This window comes from Hemitrygon akajei, chromosome 5 (assembly GCF_048418815.1).
Source record: "Hemitrygon akajei chromosome 5, sHemAka1.3, whole genome shotgun sequence".
NCBI lineage: Eukaryota > Metazoa > Chordata > Chondrichthyes > Myliobatiformes > Dasyatidae > Hemitrygon > Hemitrygon akajei.
Window position 1 is genome coordinate 99,371,211 of NC_133128.1, and position 21,892 is coordinate 99,393,102.

The window sequence follows — 21,892 nt, forward strand, 5'->3', positions numbered from 1 at the left end:
TAGTGGTGTGAGGATTCAGGTTACTGGGCCTCCTGGCTGATGATATAGCACAAAGAGGGCTTGGTCTGGATGGGGAAGATTCTTTCTGCCTTCTAGATACTGCATCTCATAGCATTGTCAATAAACTTTCCTACCTGTCTAAAAATCTCTTTGTCTACTACTATCAAGCAGGGGATACCATAGCATAGAACTGTCAGAATGGGAAACAGCTTCTTCTCCCAGGCCATCAGACAACTGAACTCCCTGCCACACCCAGGTCTCATCACTTATAAAGCACTAGTAGCGTTATACTGTTTACTTTTTAACTTGTGTCCTAAATGTAACTTATTCTTTGTTCAGTTATTTGTGGTAACACTACTTCATGTGTTGTGGGTAAATGATGCGTACTGTATTGTGCACTTTGGTCCAGCTAAATGCTGTTTCATTTGGTGTTTTACATGTATATGGTTGAATGACAATAGACTTGAACTTGATTGAACTCCCGGTGGTGTAGGAAGCATGCAGGAGAACACTTGTATCATAGACACATAAAGAATAATTTACAAAACAATATAAAAATAAACTGCATTAAATATTGGCAATTTGTATTTTTATTTCTGAATGGGTTTGGAATGTGGACAGTATTGTTAGGGACAGTATTTCTTGTTCACCCCTCATTGCCCTTGAACTGAGTGGCTTGTGAGGCCATTTTGAAGGGCAGTTAAGAGATAACCACATTACTGTGGGCAAGAGTGAGTAAGGGAGCACTTCTATTAGCACTTCTTCACTTACATTATGCATTTGGGCCCCATATCTAAGGAGAGGATTTAGAGGAGGCTTATAACCATATAACAATTACAGCACGGAAACAGGCCATCTTGGCCCTTCTAGTCCATGCCGAACGCTTACTCTCACCTAGTCCCACCGACCTGCACTCAGCCCATAACCTTCCATTCCTTTCCTGTCCATATACCTATCCAATTTTACTTTAAATGACAATTTCGAACCTGCCTCTACCACTTCTACTGGAAGCTCATTCCACACAGCTACCACTCTCTGAGTAAAGAAGTTCCCCCTCGTGTTACCCCTAAACTTTTGCCCCCTAACTCTCAACTCATGTCCTCTTGTTTGAATCTCCCCTACTCTCAATGGAAAAAGCCTATCCACGTCAACTCTATCTATCCCCCTCATAATTTTTAAATACCTCTATCAAGTCCCCCCTCAACCTTCTACGCTCCAAAGAATAAAGGCCTAACTTGTTCAACCTTTCTCTGTAACTTAGGTGCCGAAACCCAGGTAACATTCTATTAAATCTTCTCTGTAGTCTCTCTATTTTGTCGACATCTTTCCTATAATTCGGTGACCAGAACTGTACACAATACTCCAAATTCGGCCTTACCAATGCATTGTACAATTTAAACATTACATCCCAACTCCTATACTCAATGCTCTGATTTATACCAAAACCTTTCTTCACCACCCTATCCACATGAGATTCCACCTTCAGGGAACTATGCACCATTATTCCTAGGTCACTCTGTTCTACTGCATTCTTCAATGCCCTACTATTTACCATGTATGTCCTATTTTGATTATTCCTACCAATAAGTAGCACCTCACACTTATCAACATTAAACTCCATCTGCCATCTTTCAGCCCTCTCTTGTAACTGGCCTAAATCTCTCTGCAAGCTTTGAAAACTAACTTCATTATCCACAACACCACCTATCTTAGTATCATCTGCATACTTACTAATCCAATTTACCACTCCATCTTCCAAATCATTAATGTATATGACAAACAACATTGGACCCAGTACAGATCCCTGAGCCACACCACTAGTCACCACCCTCCAACCTGACAAACAGTTATCCACCACTACTCTCTGGCATCTCCCATCCAGCCACTGTTGAATCCATTTTACTACTTCAAAATTAATACCTAACGATTAAACCTTCCTACAAGAACCTACTTTATAAGAAAGGTCCTGGGAATGAAATGGTTAATATGTCATGGCTTTGGACCTGCACTTGCTGAAGTTTGGAAGAATGAGGGGGAGAGATGATTCCAATAGCGGGAGAGTCTAGGACCTGAGGGCACAGCCTCAGGAGCATTTCTTTATAATAGCCATGAGGAGGAATCTCTTTAACCCATGAGGGTGGTGAATCTGTAGAGACCAGTCATTGGGTATATTTAAAGCAGAGGTTGATAGGTACTTAATTAGAAAGGCTGTCACAAGTTATGGCAAGAGAATATGCTTGAGAGGGGTAGAATAGCAGAGTGGACTCAGTGGGCCAAATGGCCTAATTCTGCTCCTGTGCCTTATGCCTTATACACAACAACTTGCATTAACAGCAAAAAACAAATTGCTGGGAAGATTCAGCAGATCAGATAGCACATGTGAAGGCTAAGTGAGTGGTCGAAGCTTTGGGTTGAGACCCTGTATTCTAAAGGGTAGATGAGGCAGCAATGGCTGATGAGGAAAGTTAAAGACAGCATAAAAGCAAAAGAGAGGTCATATAATATAGTAAAAATTATTGGGATGCTAGAGGATTGGGAAGCTTTTAAAACCAACAGAAGACAACTAAAAATCCATAAGGAGAGAAAAGATGAAATAGGAAGGTAAGATAGCCAATAATATCAAAAAAGATACCAAAAGTTTTTTCAAATACATAAAGAGTAAAGGAGAGGCAAGAGTGGATATTGGACCACTGGAAAATGACACTGGAGAGCTAGTAATGACGGACAGAAAAAGACAGATGAACTCAACAGGTATTTTGTGTCAGTCTTCACTGTGGAAGACACTATCAGTATGTCAACAATTCAAGAGTGTCAGGGACAGAAGTGAGTGAAGCTGATGTTACTAAGGAGAAGGTGCTTGGGAAATTGAAAGGTCTGAAAATAGATAAGTCACCTGGACCTGATGGACAACACTCTAGGATTCTGAAGGAGGTAACTGAAGAGATTGTAGAGGTATTAGTAGTGATTTTTCAAGTATCACTAGATTCTGAAATGGTTCCAGAGGACTGGAAAATTGCAAATGTCATGCCACTACTTAAGAAGAGAGGGAGGCAGCAGACAGCAAATTATAGGCCAATTAGCCTGAATTCAGTGGTTAGAAAGATGTTGTAGTCCATTATTAAAGTTGAGTTTCGAGGTACTTGGAGGCGTAGGCCGAAGTCACCACGATTTCCTCAAAGGGAAATCTTGCCTGACAAATTTGTTGAAATTCTTTCAGGAAATAACAGGCAGGAGAGAGAAAGGAGAGGCATTGAGTGTTTTTTACTTGGATTTTCAGAAAGTTTTTGACAAGGTAATGTACATGAGGCTGCTTAACAATATAAGAACTTGTGGTATTACATAAAAGATTCTCGCATGGTTAGAAGATTGACTGACTGGCAAGAGACAAAGAGTAGCTGCCAGAAATGAAAGAGTTAATGTATGAAAACGTATTGAAACCTATTGAGTATTGAAAGACTTAGCCAGAGTGGATGTGGACAGGATGTTTCCTATAGTGGGTGAGTCTGGGATTAAAGGGCACAGTCTCAAGATAGAAGGAATTTCTTTAGGCAGAAGGTGATGTACTGTATCTGTGGAATTCATTGTCATGGACAGCTGTCGTGGCCAAGTCATTTGGTATATTTAAAGCAGAGGTTGATAATGTTCTAGATTAGTCAGGGTACCAAAAGGTTATGGGGAGAAGGCAGGAGAATAAATCACTCATTATGAATGGTGGAGTAGACTCGATGGGCCAAGTGGCCTAATTCTACTCCTATGTTTGATTGTCTTATGGTGCACTGTAAGAGGGATATTTTTGTTAAGAGACATTAAACCAATTGTTTGTTTGTGCTTTTGAGAAGTTGCCAAAAGTCCTGTGGCAGTTGGCTTAAAGGATACAAGGATAATTCTTCCTGCTGCCTGAGTGAATTTTTGCACTTGAAACATTACTAAAAAGGAGTAGGTCTGGTCATTAATCACATCGGTGTGATGGATTGTTGCTTCAATAAAGTCATCTTGCATTTATTGTACAACAACAACTACAAAAACTTTCATTCTTTTTAGATCCAATTACAGCAACTTCCCTTTGTTGAACCATGGCCTCTTTGTTATTTGGTGGTCTCCAGTCTGGACAAGATACAAAATCCCACCCTATCTACACTCACAGGCCAGTTTATTGTGTACCTCTTGTAACTAATAAAGTGGTCACTGAGTGTATGTTCATGGTCAGATGAACTAAATGAGTATTTTGCATCAGTCTTCACTGTGGAAGACACTAGCAGCATGTCAGATGTTGAAGGGTGCGAGGGAAGAGAAGTGAGTGCAGTTACTATTACAAGGGAAAAGGTGCTCAAAAAGCTGAAAGAACTAAGGGTACACAAGTCACCCAGACCAGATGAACTGCATCCTAGGGTCCTGAAAGAGGTAGCGGTAGAAATTGTGGATGATCTTTCAAAAATCAATACACTCTGGCCTGGTGCCAAAGGACTGGAAAATTGCAAACGTCACTCCACTCTTTAAGAAAGGAGGAAGGCAGCAGAAAGGAAATTATAGACTGGTTAGCCTGACCTCGGTGGTTGGGAAGATGTTGGGATCAATTGTTAAGGATGAGGTTATGGAGTGCTTGGCGACACAGGACAAGATAGGACAAAGTCAGCATGGTTTCCTTCAGGGAAAACCTTGACTGATGGACCTGTTGGAATTCTTGGAGGAGATTACAAGTAGGATAGATAATGGGGATGCAGTGGATATTGTGTATTTGGACTTTCAGAAGGCCTTGTTACTGACATGTCTAGAGCATTGGCTGATTGGTAGGAGGCAGCAAGAGGGAAGAAAAGGATCGGCTGTCAGTGACTAGTGCCGTTCTGCAGGGGTCGGTGTTGGGACCGCTTCTTTTTATTCTTTTTATATAAATGATTTAGATTATGGAATAGATGGCTTTGTTGCCAAGTTTTCAGATGATACTGTTATGAACCCCCATAACTGGGTCACTTACCAGCAAAGATAGAGAGGTCCGTTGAAGTCGGATGGTACTATTTTTAAACGTTTTTATTTATAAAAGGGCACAAAAGTAAGGTTAATACAAACATTCAGATAATATACGTCGTCAATATTCAATCTAAAGCGCGGGTATAGTAATAATCATCAATAAGAAGTAGCTCTATCGTTTTGTCTAGGGGTAAAAATATTGTCCGATGGAAATATAAAAGTCTTTCGAGTTCATGCAGGCTTTTAGTCGTTTGGGGACCGCTGGGTTTCACTTGTTGGAGAGAGAGAGATTTTTGGTGAGAAAAGAAAACTTGCCAGTCTTTTGGACTCAAACCGTTGAATCGGGAACGTGGGTTCCCTGTTGTTAGTTCGAAGTCCTTTTCGGTGTTATCAGCCACCCGTTCCCCAGGCAAGGGGAAACGAACCACACGTGGCTTCCGAATAGCTTCCCGTTGTCACGGGAGCGATGAGCGATGGTGTCTCCTTCTGCTGCATCGCTAGGGGACTGCCTCCTGCAGTCCCTTTTTAGCGTGACTTGCAGAGCTGTAGATGTCAATCAATTTGGGGTGATACAATCCCCACCCCACATTGCCCGAGGGTGTGCACGTAGCCCTGATAGCTGGCACGTAGCATAGAGTCGCAATCCACAAAGGTGTCTCCATGAAACAATGGTCAAAATCCGTTGCGTTGTCTTTCTGAGGATTCTCTCTCATTTCCTGGGTCCAAGACCCGAATTAATAGCGATCTTGCGATTCTCAGGAAGGAGGGGGCTGGGATCATAACAATACAAAGATTGGTGAAGCAGCAGGTAATGTTGAGGAAACAGGTAGGTTGCAGAAGGATGGAGACAGATTAGGAGAATGGGCAAGAAAGTGGAAAATGAAATACAAGGTTGTAAAATGCCTGGTCGTGCACTTTGGTAGTGGAAATAAATGTGCAGTCTATTTTCTAAACGGGGTGAAAATCCAAAAATCTGAGATGAAAAGGGACTTGGGAGTCCTTGTGCAGAAAACCCTAAAGGTTAACTTGCAAGTAGGGTCAGTGGTGAGAAAGACAAATGTAATGTTAGCATTTATTTTAAGAGGTCCAGGATACAAGAGTAGGGATGTGATGCTGAGGCTTGAAAGACACTGGTGAGGCCTCACCTGAATAATCCTGAGCTTGATAGGTTCTTGAATAGACATGGCATCAAAGGTTACAGGGAGAAGCTGGGGAGTGGGGCTGAGGAGGGGAAAAAGGATCAGCCATGATTGAATGGTGGAGTAGACTCGATGGGTCAAATGGCCTAATTCTTATATAGAAAATCTACAGCACAATACAACCCTTTGACCCACAAAGTTGTGCCAAACATGTCTCTACCTTAGAAATTACTAGGCTTACCTATAGCCCTCTATTTTACTAAGCTCCATGTACCTATCTAAAAGTTTCTTAAAAGACCCGATTATACCTGCCTCCAGAATGTGATGCCGGCAGCCCATTCCACGCACTCACCACTCAGTAAAAAAATTACCCCTGACATCTCCTCTGTACCTACTCCCCAGTGCCTTAAACCTGTGTCCTCTTGTGGCAACCATTTCAGCCCTGGGATAAAGCCTCTGACTATCTATACAATCAATACCTCTCATCATCTTATACACCTCTATTAGGTCACCTCTAATCTTCCGGTGCGCCAAGGAGAAAAGGCTGAATTCACTCAATCTATTCTCATAAGGCATGATCCCCAATCCAGGCAACATCCTTGTAAATCTCCTCTGCCTGCACCCTTTCTATGGCTTCCATATCCTTCCTGTAGTGAGGCGACCAGAACTGAGCACAGTACTCCAAGTGGCCAGGGTCCTATATAGCTGCAACATTACCTCTCGGCTCCTAAACTCAATTCCACGATTGATGAAAGCCAATACACCATACGCCTTCTTAACCACAGAGTCAACCCGCGCAGCAGCTTTAAGTGTCCTTTGGACTCGGACCCCAAGATCCCTCTGATCCTCTACACTGCCAAGAGTTTTACCATTAATGCTATATTCTGCCATCATATTTGACCTACCAAAATGAACCACTTGACACTTACTTGGGTTGAACTTCATCTGCTACTTCTCAGCCTGGTTTAGCATCCTATCAATGTCCTGCTCTAGCCTCTGACAGCCCTCCACACTATCCACAAAATCTCCAACCTTTGTCATCAGCAAACTTACTAACCCATCCCTCCACTTCCTCATCCAGGTCATTTATAAAAATCACGAAGAGTAGGGGTCCCAGAACAGATCGCTGAGGCACACCACTGGTGACTGACCTCCATGCAGAATATGACCCATCTACAACCACTCTTTGCCTTCTGTGGGCAAGCCAGTTCTGGATCCACAAAGCAATGTCCTTTTGGATGCCATACCTCTTTACTTTCTCAATAAGCCTTGTATGGGGTACCTTATCAAATGCCTTGCTGAAATTCTACACTACATCTACTGCTCTTCCTTCATCGATGTGTTTAATCACATCCTCAAATAATTCAATCAGGCTCTTAAGGCAGGACCTACCCTTGACAAAGCCATGCTGACTTCTCCTAATCATAATATACCTCTCCAAATGTTCATAAATTCTGCCTCTCAGGATCTTCTTCGTCACCTTACCAACCACTGAGGTAAGACTCACTGGTCTATGATTTACTGGGCTTACTCTACTCCCCTTCTTGAATAAAGGAACAACATTTGCAACCCTCTAATCCTCCAGAACCTCTCCCATCCCCATTGATGACGCAAAGATAATTGCCAGAGGCTCAGCAATCTCCTCCCTCACCTACCACAGTAGCCTGGGGTACATCTCACCTGGTCCCAGCGACTTATCCAACTTGATGCTTTCCAAAAGCTCCAGCACATCCTCTTCCTTAATATCTACATGCTCAAGCTTTTCAGTCCACTGTAATTCATCCCTACAATCGCCAAGATCCTTTTCCATAGTGAATACTGAAGCAAAGTATTCATTAAGTACCTCTGCTATTTCCTCCAGTTCCATAAACCTACCCACTGTCACACTTGCTAGGTCCTATTCTTTCACATATTATCTTCTTGATCATCACATACTTGTAGAATGCCTTAGGGTTTTCCTTAATCTTGCCCGCCAAGGCCTCTCATGGCCCCTTCTGGCTCTAGTTTTCTTCTTAAGCTCCTTCCTAGTAGCCTTTTAATCTTTTGAATCTCTAACATTACCTAGCTCTCTGAACCTTCTGTAAGCTTTTCTTTTCTTCTTGACTAGATTTATTACAGACTTTGTACACCGCGGTTCCTGTACCCTACCATAACTTCCCTGTCTCATTGGAACGTAGCTATACAGAACTCCACACAAATATCCCGTGAATATTTGCCACATTTCTTCCGTACTTTTCCCTGAGAACATCTTTTCCAATTTAAGCCTCCAACTTCCGGCCTGATAACCTCATGATTCCCCTTACTCCAATTAAATGCTTTTCTAACTTGTCTGTTCCTATTTGTCTCCAATGCTATTGTAAAGGAGACAGAATTATAACCATATAACAATTACAGCACGGAAACAGGCCATCTCGGCCCTTCTAGTCCATGCTGAACGCTTACTCTCACCTAGTCCCACCGACCTGCACTCAGCCCATAACCCTCCATTCCTTTCCTGTCCATATACCTATCCAATTTTTTTTTAAATGACAAAATCAAACCTGCCTCTACCACTTCTACTGGAAGCTCATTCCACACAGCTACCACTCTCTGAGTAAAGAAGTTCCCCCTCGTGTTACCCCTAAACTTTTGCCCCTTAACTCTCAACTCATGTCCTCTTGTTTGAATCTCCCCTACTCTCAATGGAAAAAGCCTATCCACGTCAACTCTACCTATCCCCCTCTTAATTTTGAATACCCCTATCAAGTCCCCCCTCAACCTTCTACACTCCAAAGAATAAAGACCTAACTTGTTCAACCTTTCCCTGTAACTTAGGTGCTGAAACCCAGGTAACATTCTAGTAAATCTTCTCTGTACTCTCTCCTATTTTGTTGACATCTTTCCTATAATTCGGTAACTAGAACTGTACACAATACTCCAAATCTGGCCTCACCAATGCCTTGTACAATTTAAACATTACATCCCAACTCCTATACTCAATGCTCTGATTTATAAAGGCCAGCATACCAAAAGCTTTCTTCACCACCCTATCCACATAGTGATTATGATCACTATCACCAAAATGCTCTCCCACTGAGAGATCTGACACCTGACAAGGTTCATTTCCCAATACCAAATCAAGTACAGCCCCTCCTCTTGTAGGCTTATCTACATTTGTGTCAAGAAACCTTCCTAAGCACACCTAACAAACTCCACCCCATCTAAACCCCTTGCTCTAGGGTAGTGGTCGCCAACCCGTTGATGGCGAATGACTGGTTAATCTTTGAGACTTTCCCAGTAGATCCCGAAAAAAAGAAAAATAAATACACAAATACTGTTGAGAGATTGTTTCCGGGTTGTGGGGATTTAGTTCTGTTCTTTCTGCCCAGTGCGCATGCGTGTAGCTCCCCTGCACTACACAGTGTACTTCAGTGGTCCCCAACCACCGGGCCGTGAGGAAACGATCTGAGTCAGCTGCACCTTTCATCATTCCCTGTTAGCTCACTGTTGAACTTGAACCCACGAGAGGTCATCAGTCGCCTAAATGCAGGGACACCCTTGCGCGACCAGCAGGAAATGCTGTTGCTGCTGGCCTGGAGCGCGGACAGATGGGCGCTGCCTCTAAACCTGTTTCCCACACCGAATGTTTGTGGGGAACCCGGCGCTAAAATATTTGCAGAGGACCTAATTCAGGCTCAGGGTTCCGTAAGTAACAGAGCTGCTACCTCGTTGCGATCTACTGAAACAAACTTTTGTTGGCCAATAGATCCTACAAGGAAGGCGGGCGCAGCCCTGTTGCACTCCTCGTTCGGTCAGTCACTCTCTCCAGACTGCGACCGCCATGGGCCTGGCACGGGAACCTCTGGCCATGACCTTGCCCTCTCACCCCACCCACAACCAGCCACACCTGGCCAAAGCGTCTGGCGGCGGGTGGGCAGGAGGCTGAAGTTCAGGCCTGGAGGCTGTCTAATGAGGCAATGAAGCCCTCAAAACTGCTTTGGTACCCTGAGTCCAAGCACTCTGCACTTAGAGACAAACCCGCTGAGTTTTTTCAGCGGAAAAAACGTGAGCAGTGCGGGGCAGAAGCTAAGTGCTGAGAGCCACGAAAACTAAATTGCAGAATAGACCGGATATAAGGAATCTGCTTCGAGTATCGCTATATTCCGGTCGTGTTTAACACCCCCCCCACCGTCGGCCGGTCCCCAAGAATATTGTCAATATTAAACTGGTCTGCGGTGCAAAAAAGGGTGAGTAAAGGATGTTTATACATTATCTCTACTTCCGGGTTGTGGGGTTTTACTTCTGGTCTTTTCTGCCCCAGTGCGCATGCGTGTAACTAATCGATCTGGGGTCGATCTTGCCTTTTACTAAGGCCGAGGTAGGGGATCTTGGGCTTAAAAAGATTGGTGACCACTACTCTAGGGAGATGTCAATCAATATTTGGGAAATTAAAATCTCCCATCACAACAACTCTGTTTAATATTACACCTTTCCAGGATCTGTTTTCCTATCTGCTCCTCGATATCCCTGTTACTACTGGGCGGCCTATAAAAAACACTGAGTAAAGTTGTTGACTCCTCCCTGTTCCTAACCTCCACCCATAGAGACTCAGTAGACAATCCCTCCATGGCGACCACCTTTTCTGCAGCTGTGACACTATTTCTGAACAACAGTGCCACGTCCCCACCTCTTGCCTCCCTCCCTGTCCTTTCTGAAACATCCAAAACCTAGCACTTGAAGTAACCAATCCTGTCCCTGAGCCAAATCTCTGAAATGGCCACATCATATCTCCAAGTACTGATCCACGCTCTAAGCTCGTCTGTTTTGTTCACAACACTCCTTGCGTTAAAATAGACACACCTCGTTCCTTCTCTATCACCTGCCTATCCTCCCTCACACTATCTACAAGCTTTCTCTATTTGTGAGCCAACATTCTCTCCCCCAGTCTTTTCAGTTCAGTTCCCACCCCCCAACAATTCTAGTTTAAACTCTCCCCAGTAGCCTTAGCAAACCTGCCTGTCAGGATATTGGTCTCCCTGGGATTCACGTGCAACCTGTCCATTTTGTACAGATCACTCCTGCCCCAAAAGAGGTCCCAATGATCCAGAAATCTGAATCACTGCCCCCTGCACCATTCCCTCAGTCACGCATTTATCCTCCACCTTATCCTATTCCTATTCTCACTGTCATGTGGAACAGGCAATAATCCCGAGATTACTACCTTTGTGGTCCTGCTTCTTAACTTCCTTCCTAACTCCCTGTAGTCTTCTTTCAGGACCCCTTCCCTTTTCCTACCTATGTCTTTGGTACCAATATGTACCATGATCTCTGGCTGTTCTCCCTTCCACCGCAGGATATCGTGGACCCGATCCGAAACATCCCAGACCCTGGTACCTGGGAGGTAAACTACCATCCGAGTTTCTTTCCTGTGTTCACAGAACCACCTGTCTGACCCCTTAACTATAGAGTCCCCCATCACTACTGCCTTCCTCTTCCCTACCCTTCTGAGCCACACGGCCAGACTCTGTGCCAGAGGCACGGCCACTGCCGCTTCCCCCAGGTAGGCTGTTCCTCCCCCACCCAACAATACTCAAACAGGAGTACTTATTGTCAAGGGGTACAGCCACAGGGGTACTCTCTCGTACCTGACTCTTCCCTTTCCCCTTCCTGACTGTGACCCACTTGTCTGTCTCCTGTGGCCCTATGTGACCACCTGCCTATAACTCCTTTCTATCACTTCCTCACTCTCCCTGACCAGGTGAAGGTCATCGAGCTGCATCTCCAGTTCCACATAGTAGGCTTATTCAGAAAGTCAGAAGGCATGGGATCCAGGGAAGTTTGGCCAGGTGGATTCAGAATTGGCTTGCCTGCAGAAAGCAGAGAGTTGTAGTGGAGGGAGTACATTCGGATTGGAGGGTTGTGATTAGTGGTGTCCCACAAGGATCGGTTCTGGGACCCCTACTTTTCGTGATTTTTATTAATGACCTGAATGTGGGGGTGGAAGGGTAGGCTGGCAAGTTTGTAGACAACACAGAGGTTGGTGGTGTTGTAGATAGTGTAGAGGATTGTCGAAGATTGCAGAGAGACATTGATAGGATATAGAAGTGGGCTGAGAAGTGGCAGATGGAGTTCAACCCGGAGAAGTGTGAGGTGGTGCACTTTGGAAGGACAAACTCCAAGGCAGAGTACAAAGTAAATGGCAGGATACTTGGTAGTGTGGAGGAGCAGGGGGATCTAGGGGTACACATTCACAGATTCCTGAAAGTTTCCTCACAGGTAGATAGGGTAGTTAAGAAAGCTTATGGGGTGTTAGCTTTCATAAGTCAAGGGATAGAGTTTAAGAGACACGATGTAATGATGCAGCTCTATAAAACTCTGGCTAGGCCACACTTGGAGTACTGTGTCCAGTTCTGGTCGCCTCACTATAGGAAGGATGTGGAAGCATTGGAAAGGGTACAGAGGAGATTTACCAGGATGCTGCCTGGTTTAGAGAGTATGGATTATGATCAGAGATTAAGGGAGCTAGGGCTTTACTCTTTGGAGAGAAGGAGGATGAGAGGAGACATGATAGAGGTATACAAGATATTAAGAGGAATAGATAGAGTGGACAGCCAGCACCTGTTCCCCAGGGCACCACTGCTCAGTACAAGAACACATGGCTTTAAGGTAAGGGGAGGGAAGTTCAAGGGGGATATTAGAGGAAGGTTTTCCACTCAGAGAGTGGTTGGTGCATGGAATGCACTGCCTGAGTCGGTGGTGGAGGCAGATACACTAGTGAAATTTAAGAGACTACTAGACAGGTAAATGGAGGAATTTAAGGTGAGGGGGATAAATGGGAGGCAGGGTTTAAGGGTCAGCACAACATTGTGGGCCAAAGGGCCTGTACTGAGCTGTACTGTTCTATGTTCTAACTCGATTCCTCAAGAGCTGCAGCTCAACACACCTAGAGAAGATATAGCTGCCTGGGAGGCTGGGAAACTCCAGGACCCTCCACATCTGACACCGAGCACAGAAAACTAGCCTCACACACATACTACCTCCTATCCACAATTAACACAGTCAAACCTACCTTGCCTCATCCTGTTACTGCCTAGGTGAGTTGAGCCAAAGCCCTACCATTATGCTGCCTCTCACTCTTCTACCCGCTGGATACGACAGTCTTCTTTTTAAACCTTTCGCACACATCATGTGCCTGCGCAGTCTCGCCTCTCTTTTACCCTGAGTGGTAAAAAACTCCCTTCACTCCAAAATATCAGCCATTCACTCGCAGCCTTCTTGCTCCAAATCTTCTACTATGTCTTATGGTCTTGTGCTGCTACAGGTTCAAGGTTCAATGTTTAGAGATGCTCTTCTGCATAATGTTGTTGTAATCCATAGCTATTTGAGGTACTAACACCTTCTTGAAAGTCTGAACCGTTCACATTAACACATCCACAGAGCTGTGGCTCACTGTATGAATTTTGTTTTACATATCATTCTCTGTAAACTCTAGAGACTGTCGTGTGTAAATATTCCAGATCATCAGGTGCTGAGGTACTCAAATCATCCCATCTGACACCAACAAACATTCCACATGAAAGTTACCTAGACGACATTTCTTTCCCCATTCTGATGTTTATTCTGAACAACAACTGAACCTTTTGACCAGTCTGCATGCTTTTATGCATTAAGTTGCTGCTACGTGATTGGCCAGTTAGATATTTGCATTAACAAGCAGGTATACAGGTGTACCTAATAAAATGATCATTATGTATTTTGCCAATCTACTGCTTCCAATAGCCTAATCAATAATAATGTGTAGGAATTAGAAAGCAAGTCAAAGAAAAAGATCATGAGATATTTAAGGAAGGGAAGTATCTAAGCTGGACATGGAGAACACATGACAAGGCAAAATGTTCTAGAGTGGTTTAAGTTAATAGAGGGTAGTGGAATTATTTGGCCACATGAAACAATTTTACAGAGGCAAAAGTTGGTTTGGGGTGAATTAAGATCAATACATTGGGGCCAGAATGATTTTTGCTAAGCAGAAGCTACTGATGGCTGAGGGACTAAAAATCAAGTCTTTATTTTAGGTGCTTAACTTAAATGAGGAAGTGATGTTGGGAATATCTGGAATTATCAGAGGTGAATTTTCACTAGATTTAGCCTGAGAGGTTTTAAATTCAATGCACCCTCAATGTCAATCTGTAAGTGAGGATGAGTGTGCTTGGCTCTCTGCGTCATGCTTTTTAGATAATTGAACTGTCTGAGAAGATGGTGTAGGCAGGTACTCTCTCACATCTTAAAAAGCATCTAGTCGAGCACATAAATTGCCAGGACTTAATAGAATATGGACCAAGTGCCGGTTAATGGGTTCGTATGGATGGATGCAAAATAGTAGCTGCAGGATTACTGGAGTCGAGTATGATCCAGGATGTGAGAGTGAATCCCTTAATGGAAAATGCCTGTGTGTGACTTTGTTTAACAGGCAGCCAACAGACCTGCACAGATTGGGGTTAGTGTCCAGTGGCATGGAGTGCAAAATGACTGGGAACCCTTTCTCCACCTTCACTGCCATTCTCATCTGCTGTCTCCACGGTTGAGGTTTTGGTTGGATTGCTCTTTCTCTGAAACCTTAACTTACTGCCATGGGTGACCCCACCAGGGGCTAAACTCCAGACACCTTGCTCTTGGGATCACAGGAAATCACAAACCTCTTTGCCATGACAAGTTAATAATCCTCAGAGAAGAAGGGTACAACTGCTGGTCAGGGAAATGATCAGTTGATATTTCAGGTCAAGACTCTTCATGTGTTCTGTAGTGTGTATTTGGTGGTTAGCTTGGACATTGTGGGCTGGAGAGCCTGCTTCCGTGTTGCACAACTCTTAGGCCATCAGAAGATGCCACAAGAGTAAAGATATTAGTAGCACACACAAAATGCTGGAGGAACTCAGCAGGTCAGACAGCATCTGTGGAGGGAACTAAACAGTTGATGCCTTGGGCCGTGACCCTTCATCAGGAATAGGGAGATTGCCTCGTGTGAAGTATAGTGTCCCACTGCTAAAAGTACAATGAGATGTCTCAGCTGAGAAGTCAAGCACTAGTGATAAACGCAAGACATTCTGCAGATGTTGGAACTCTTCAGCAACACACACAAAATGCTGGAGGAACTTAGCAGGTCAGGTGGCATCTATAGAGGGGAATAAACAGTCAATGTTTCAGACCTCTAAGTCCTGATGAAGGGTCACAGCCTGAAACATCAACTGTTTATTTCCCTGACAGACCTGCTGAGTTTCTCCAGTATTTTGTGCGTGCTGCTCACAGGCAGACAGGCTGTTGAAGAGGTATTTGGCACACTGGCCTTCATCGTCAGGCTAGCGAGTACAGGAGTTGGGGTGTATGCTGCAATAGTACAAGATGATGGAGAGGTCGCACCTGGAATATTGTGAATAATTTTGGATACCTTGTTATAGAAAAGAAATCATTAAGCTAAAAAAAAGTGCGGGGCAGATTTACGAGGATGTTGGCAGGACGTGAGGGCCTGAGTTGTAGGGAGAAATTGAACAGGCTAGAATCTTATTCCTTGGAGCACAGGAGACAGAGATGTGATTTTATAAAGGTGAGTGTATCATGAGGGGCATAGATAGGGCAAATGCACTCAGCCCCCCCCCCCCCCACAAAGTTTGGAAATCAAGAACCAGAGGGCATATAAAATGCTGGAGGAGCTGAGTTCCTGTAGCGTTTTGTCTGTGTTGCTTGGACTGTCCCAGGCTTGTCAACAGAGGGAAGAAAATAAACTGATAGAATATCCTCATTGTCGAGCACATGGCTTCAGTGAAAGAAGAAAGAAAAATAAACACCAGCTGGTTTTCATTCTGAATTGAAATGTTTTCTGTCTGTAGCAAGCTCAGCGGACACCTTCAATTAAGCCTGTACCATGCATCTGCTGACAATTATGGCTGATGTCAATCATATTATGTTTATCACCAGTTAAGGGACTTTAAAAAAAATTGTTAATTGTTGTAACAGCCAACAAAATCCTTACGTATCTTTTGCTGCTGAGTTTCATCTTTAGCCAACAGCACTCTGGAATCTGTGTGCACAATAGCCCCTTGCTCCACTGCTCCCTCCCCCCACTGTGTCCTGTCCCACAGCCTGCCTGCCTCTCCTTGGCACAGGCAGAATGGAGCCTTGCATTGGCTGGGAGCAACATCTCGCTGCCGAAGCTCTCAGTAATCCTGTCAGGTGTGCATTGAGCAAATCGGCATCTATTCTCAAGATGGTGATTGATAATCTGTCACAAGCACAGACATCAAAGGGAGATTGCGTGTGCAGCTCTTGGAGGGTTTGCTAGGGATGATTATTTTCAGTCTTCTGTTTGACATGTGGAGGCAGGCTCCATCGGCGAGAGGGAGAGGAGCCCAATTAGTGAGCCCAGTGCTGCAGAGGGAATGAAGGAACCTGCACTTAGTTGCAACTTTGGGGTATCCAATAATCTTTTGCAGCCAATTACCTGAGCAGTAAGGCTGATCAATACCTCTATTAACCCAACCCACACCCCCCACCACTACTTTATCATTTCCTGTTAGAGTCACCTTATGTACAGACACTCCTGTGCCTAGCATCAATTTATAGACATACAATCAATCTATGTGTACTTAGATTTATTAATCATTAAGAAGTAGGCCCTTTGACCCATCTAGTCCATGCAAAAAACACTTAAGTTGCTTTGTCCCATCAACCTGTGCCAGCACCATAGCCCTCCATCCATGTACCTATCCAAACTTATCTTAAATGTTGAAGACGATCTTGAATGCATCACTTACGCCGGCAGCTCATTCCACTCTCTCGACCCTCTGAGTGAAAAGGTTTCTCCTCATGTTCCCCTTAAACTTTTCAATTTCACCCTTAACCCAGGATCTCTGGTTGTAGTCTCACCCAACCTCAGTGGAAAAAGCCATCTTGCATTATCGTGTTTCTTGCATTGCCTATCTATACCCCTCATAATCTTAGAAACATAGAAAACCTACAGCACAATACAGGCCCTTTGGCCCACAAATCTATGCTGAACTTGTCCTTACCTTAGAACTACCTAGGCTTACCCATAGCCCTCTATTTTTCTAAGTCCCATGTATCCATCCAGGAGTCTCTTAAAAGACCCTATCATTTCCGCCTCCACCACCACCACCACAAGCAGCCCATTCTACACACTCACCATTCTGCGTAAAAAAACCTACCCCTGACATCTCCTCTGTACTTACTTCCAAGCACCTTAAAAATGTTCCCTTTTGTGCTAGCCATTTCAGCCCTGGGAAAAAACCTCTGACTATCCATGCCTCTTATTATCTTGTACACCCCTATCATGTCACCTCTCATCCTCCAAGGAGAAAAGGCCGAGTTCACTCAACCTATTCTCATAAGGTGTGCTCCTCAATCCAGGCAACATCCTTGTAAATCCCCTCTGCACCCTTTCGGGTCTGACCAGGGTTCTATATAGCTGCAACATTACCACTTGGCTCTTAAACTCAATCCCACGATTGATGAAGGCCAATGCACCTATGCCTTCTTAACCACAGAGTCAACCTGCGCAGCAGCTTTAAGTGTCCTATGGACTCGGACCCCAAGATCCCTCCACACTGCCAAGAGTCTTGCCATTAATGCTATATTCTGCCATCATATTTGACCTATCAGAATGAACCACCTCACACTTATAGACAATAGGTGCAGAAGTAGACCATTCGGCCCTTCGAGCCAGCACCGCCATTCTGAGATCATGGCTGATCATCTACTATCAATACCCGGTTCCTGCCTTGTCCCCATATCCCTTGATTCCCCTATTCATAAGATACCTATCTAGCTCCTTCTTGAAAGCATCCAGAGAATTGGCCTCCACTGCCTTCCAAGGCAGTGCATTCCAGACCCCCACAACTCTCTGGGAGAAGAAGTTTTTCCTTAACTCTGTCCTAAATGACCTACCCCTTATTCTCAAACCATGCCCTCTGGTACTGGACTCTCCCAGCATCTGGAACATATTTCCTGCCTCTATCTTGTCCAATCCCTTAATAATCTTATATGTTGCAATCAGATCTCCTCTCAATCTCCTTAATTCCAGCGTGTACAAGCCCAGTCTCTCTAACCTCTCTGCGTAAGACAGTCCGGACATCCCAGGAATTAACCTTGTGAATCTACGCTGCACTTCCTCTACAGCCAGGATGTCCTTCCTTAACCCTGGAGACCAAAACTGTACACAATACTCCAGGTGTGGTCTCACCAGGGCCCTGTACAAATGCAAAAGGATTTCCTTGCTCTTGTACTCATCTGGGTACTCATCTGAGTTGAACTCCATCTGTCACTTCTCAGCCCAGTTTTGCATCCTATCAATGTCTTCCTGTAACCTCTGACAGCCCTCCACACTATCCACAACACCTCCAACCTTTGTGTCATCAGCAAATTTTCCAGCCCATCCATCCACTTCCTCATCCAGGTCATTTATAAAAATCACGAAGAGTAGGGGTCCCAGAACAGATCCCTGAGGCACACCACTGGTCACTGACCTCCATGCAGAATATGACTGGTCTACAACCACTAATTGCCTTCTGTGAGCAAGCCAGTTCTGGATCCTTACTTTCTCAATAAACCTTGCATGGGTTATCTTATCAAATGCCTTGCTGAAATCCATATACACTACATCTATGGCTCTACCTTCATCAATGTGTTCAGTCACATCCACAAAAAATTCAGTCAGGCTCGTAGGGCACGACCTGCCTTTGACAAAGCCATGCTGAATATTCCTAATCATATTATGCCTCTCCAAATATTCATAAATCCTGCCTCTCAGGATCTTCTCCATCAACTTACCAACCACTGAAGTAAGACTCACTGGTTTATACTTTCCTGGGCTATCCCTATTCCCTTTCTTGAATAAGAGAACAACATCCGCAACCCTTCAATCCTCTGAAACCTTTCCAGTCCTCATTGATGATGCAAAGATCATTGCCAGAGGCTCAGCAATCTCCTCCCTCGCTTCCCACAGTAGCCTGGGGTACATCCCGTCCGATTCCGGTGACTTATCCAACTTGATGCTTTCCAAAAGCTCCAGCACATCCTCTTCCTTAATATTTACATGCTCAAGCTTTTCAGTCCGTAGTGAATACTGAAGCAAAGTATTCATTAAGTGCTCTGCTATCTCCTCTGGTACCATAGACACTTTTCCATTGTCACTCCTCATTGGTCCTATTCTGTCACATCTTATTCTTTTGCTCTTCACAAAATTATAGAATACCTTGGGGTTTTCCTTAATCCTGTCCGCCAAGGCCTTCTCATGGCCCCTTCTGGCTCTCCTAATTTCATTCTTAAGCTCCTTCCTGCTAGCCTTATAATCTTCTAGGCCTCTATCATTACCTCATTTTTTGAACCTTTTGTAAGATCTTCTTTTCTTCTTGACTAGATTTACAACAGACTTAGTACACAGGGTTCCTGTACCCTACCATCCTTTAACTGTCTCATTGGAATGTATCTATGTAGAACCCCACGCAAATATCCCCTGAACATTTGCCACATCTTGTATACCTCAATCAAATCTTCTCTGAATCATCTGAGGAATACAGTGCTAACCTGTGCAGTCTTTCCTTATAATTCAGTTCCTCCAGCAACAGCTTTGTAAATTTTCTCTGTACTCTTTCAACCTTGTTCAGATCTTTCCTGTAGGTAGGTGACCAAAATTGTACACAATACTCCAAACTAGGATTCACCAATGTCTTATACAACTTCAACATAACATCCCATCTCCAGTACTCAGTACTTTGATTTATGAAAGTCAATGTGCCAAAAGCTTTCTTTACAACCGTATGTACCTGTGAAGCCACTTTCAATATATTATGGGCCTGTATTCCCAGACCCATTTATTCTAGCACACTCCTCAGTAGCCTACTGTTCACTGTGTAAGACCTACTCTGATTGCAAATTGTCACCCGTGTCTGCATTAAATTCTATCTGCCATTTTTGGTGTTCTTTAAAATTATGTTCTTAATCTTATTGTGTTTTTTTTTTGTGCTGCACTGGATCCAGAGTAACAAGTATTTTGTTCTCTTTTATTGTGTACTGAAAATGACATTAAACAATCTTGAATCTTGAACCTCTAGAACTATAGTAATTGCTTTGATTTGGGGAAACTCATGGCCACTTTAGTGCATAGAAAGGCCCCATTAATCGACATTTTAACATTGTGCAGAGCGGAGAGGAAATTTTCTATACAGGTGGACTGTCATGCCCTGTCTGCTGCTGGTGTGGATGATTTAAAGATGAGCTTTATGTGCCACATGAACATCGAAGCATCAGTGAAATGTGTCATTTCTGACAATGGCCAACACAGTCTGAGAATGTGCTGGGGGCAGCCCACAATGTTGTCACACTTCTGCTACCAATGTAGTATGTCCACATGCCAAAGTAGCTAACACTTACTAACCTGATGATGAGGCTTCATTCATTGTTTTGCCATATCGTGCTGGGTAAATAAATAAGACAAAAAGAGGGCAAACTTTTGAGGTTCTGAAGAAGGGTCTTGGCCTGAAACATCAAATATTTATTTGTTGCCTGACCTGCTGAGTTACTCCAGCATTGAGTGTGTGTCTCCCTGGATTTCCAGCGTCTGCAGTATCCCCCGTGTTTAAAATAGTGAGGTGGGCTCATGGACCATTCAAAAATCTGATGGCGAAGGTGGAAAGGTTGTTTCTAAAACACTGAGTATACAACCTCCAAGTCCTTTCCCCTGATGGTAGAAATGAGGAGAGGGCATGTCCTGGATGGTGAGGAGCCTTAATGATAGAAGCTAACTTCTTGAGACACCACCTTTTGAAGACGTGGAGAAGTGTGTTCCTGTAATGGAGCTGGCTGAGTCTACAGCCTCTTGTGGTCCTGTGCATTGGAGCCTCCACACCAGGCAGATGCAGCCAGTGAGAGTGCTCTCTATGGTACATCTGTAGAAAGTTAAACGTATGCTCTCCAGTACAAGACATTTCAACTCGGGGGGAAAGATACTGGCTCTCTGCTGTATGTTTCTCATAATTGTATCAGCTTCCATCAGATCTTCCCTTGGCCTCCACCACAACAGAGAAAACAACACAACCTTTCCTTATAGTTTATGCTCTCTAACTCCTCTGTACCCTTCCAAAGCTAGTGTGTGTGTGCATGCGTGTGAGTGTGAGTGTGTGTGTGAGAGAGTGTGTGTGTCTATGGGTGTGCATCTGTGTGTGTATGTATGAGTGTGCGTCTGTGTGTGCATGTGTCTGGGTGTGTGGGGCTGTGTGTGTGTGTGTGCGCGCGTGTCTGGGTGTGTGTGTGTGTGTGTGTGTTTGCGTGTGTGTGCATGTGTGTGTGCGTGTGTGCATGTGTGTGTGCATGTGAGTGTGCGTGTGTGTGAGTGCGTGTGTGCATGCGTGTGTGCGTGTGTGTGTGCCTGTGTGTGTGTGCATGCGTGTGAGTGTGACCGTGTGTGTGAGTGTGTGTCTGTGTGTGTGTGTGTGTGTGCATGTGTGTGTGTGCCTGTGTGTGTGTGTGTGCTTGTGTGCGTGCGTGTGTGCATGTGTGTGTGTGCATGTGTGTGTGTGCGTGTGTGCGTGCGTGCATGTGTGCATGTGTGTGTGTGTGCATGTGTGTGTGTGTGTTCATGTGTGTGTGTGCATGCGTGCGTGCGTGTGTGCATGTGTGTGTGTGCCTCTGTGTGTGTGTGTGTGTGTGTGTGTGTGTGTGTGTGTGTGTGTGTGTCTACATGTGCATCCTCCCTGAAGCTCCTCAGACCTAACGATGACCCTTCTGTCCTCTTGTGCTTTCTC

At 44.4% G+C, this 21,892-nt stretch overlaps 1 protein-coding gene across 2 annotated transcripts in view; it reads left to right on the forward strand.

Annotated features, from left to right (window-relative positions):
- The window catches only part of sema5ba (sema domain, seven thrombospondin repeats (type 1 and type 1-like), transmembrane domain (TM) and short cytoplasmic domain, (semaphorin) 5Ba), a 607,738-nt gene that overhangs the window by 497,246 nt on the left and 88,600 nt on the right, over window positions 1-21,892 (forward strand). The window lies entirely within an intron of this gene.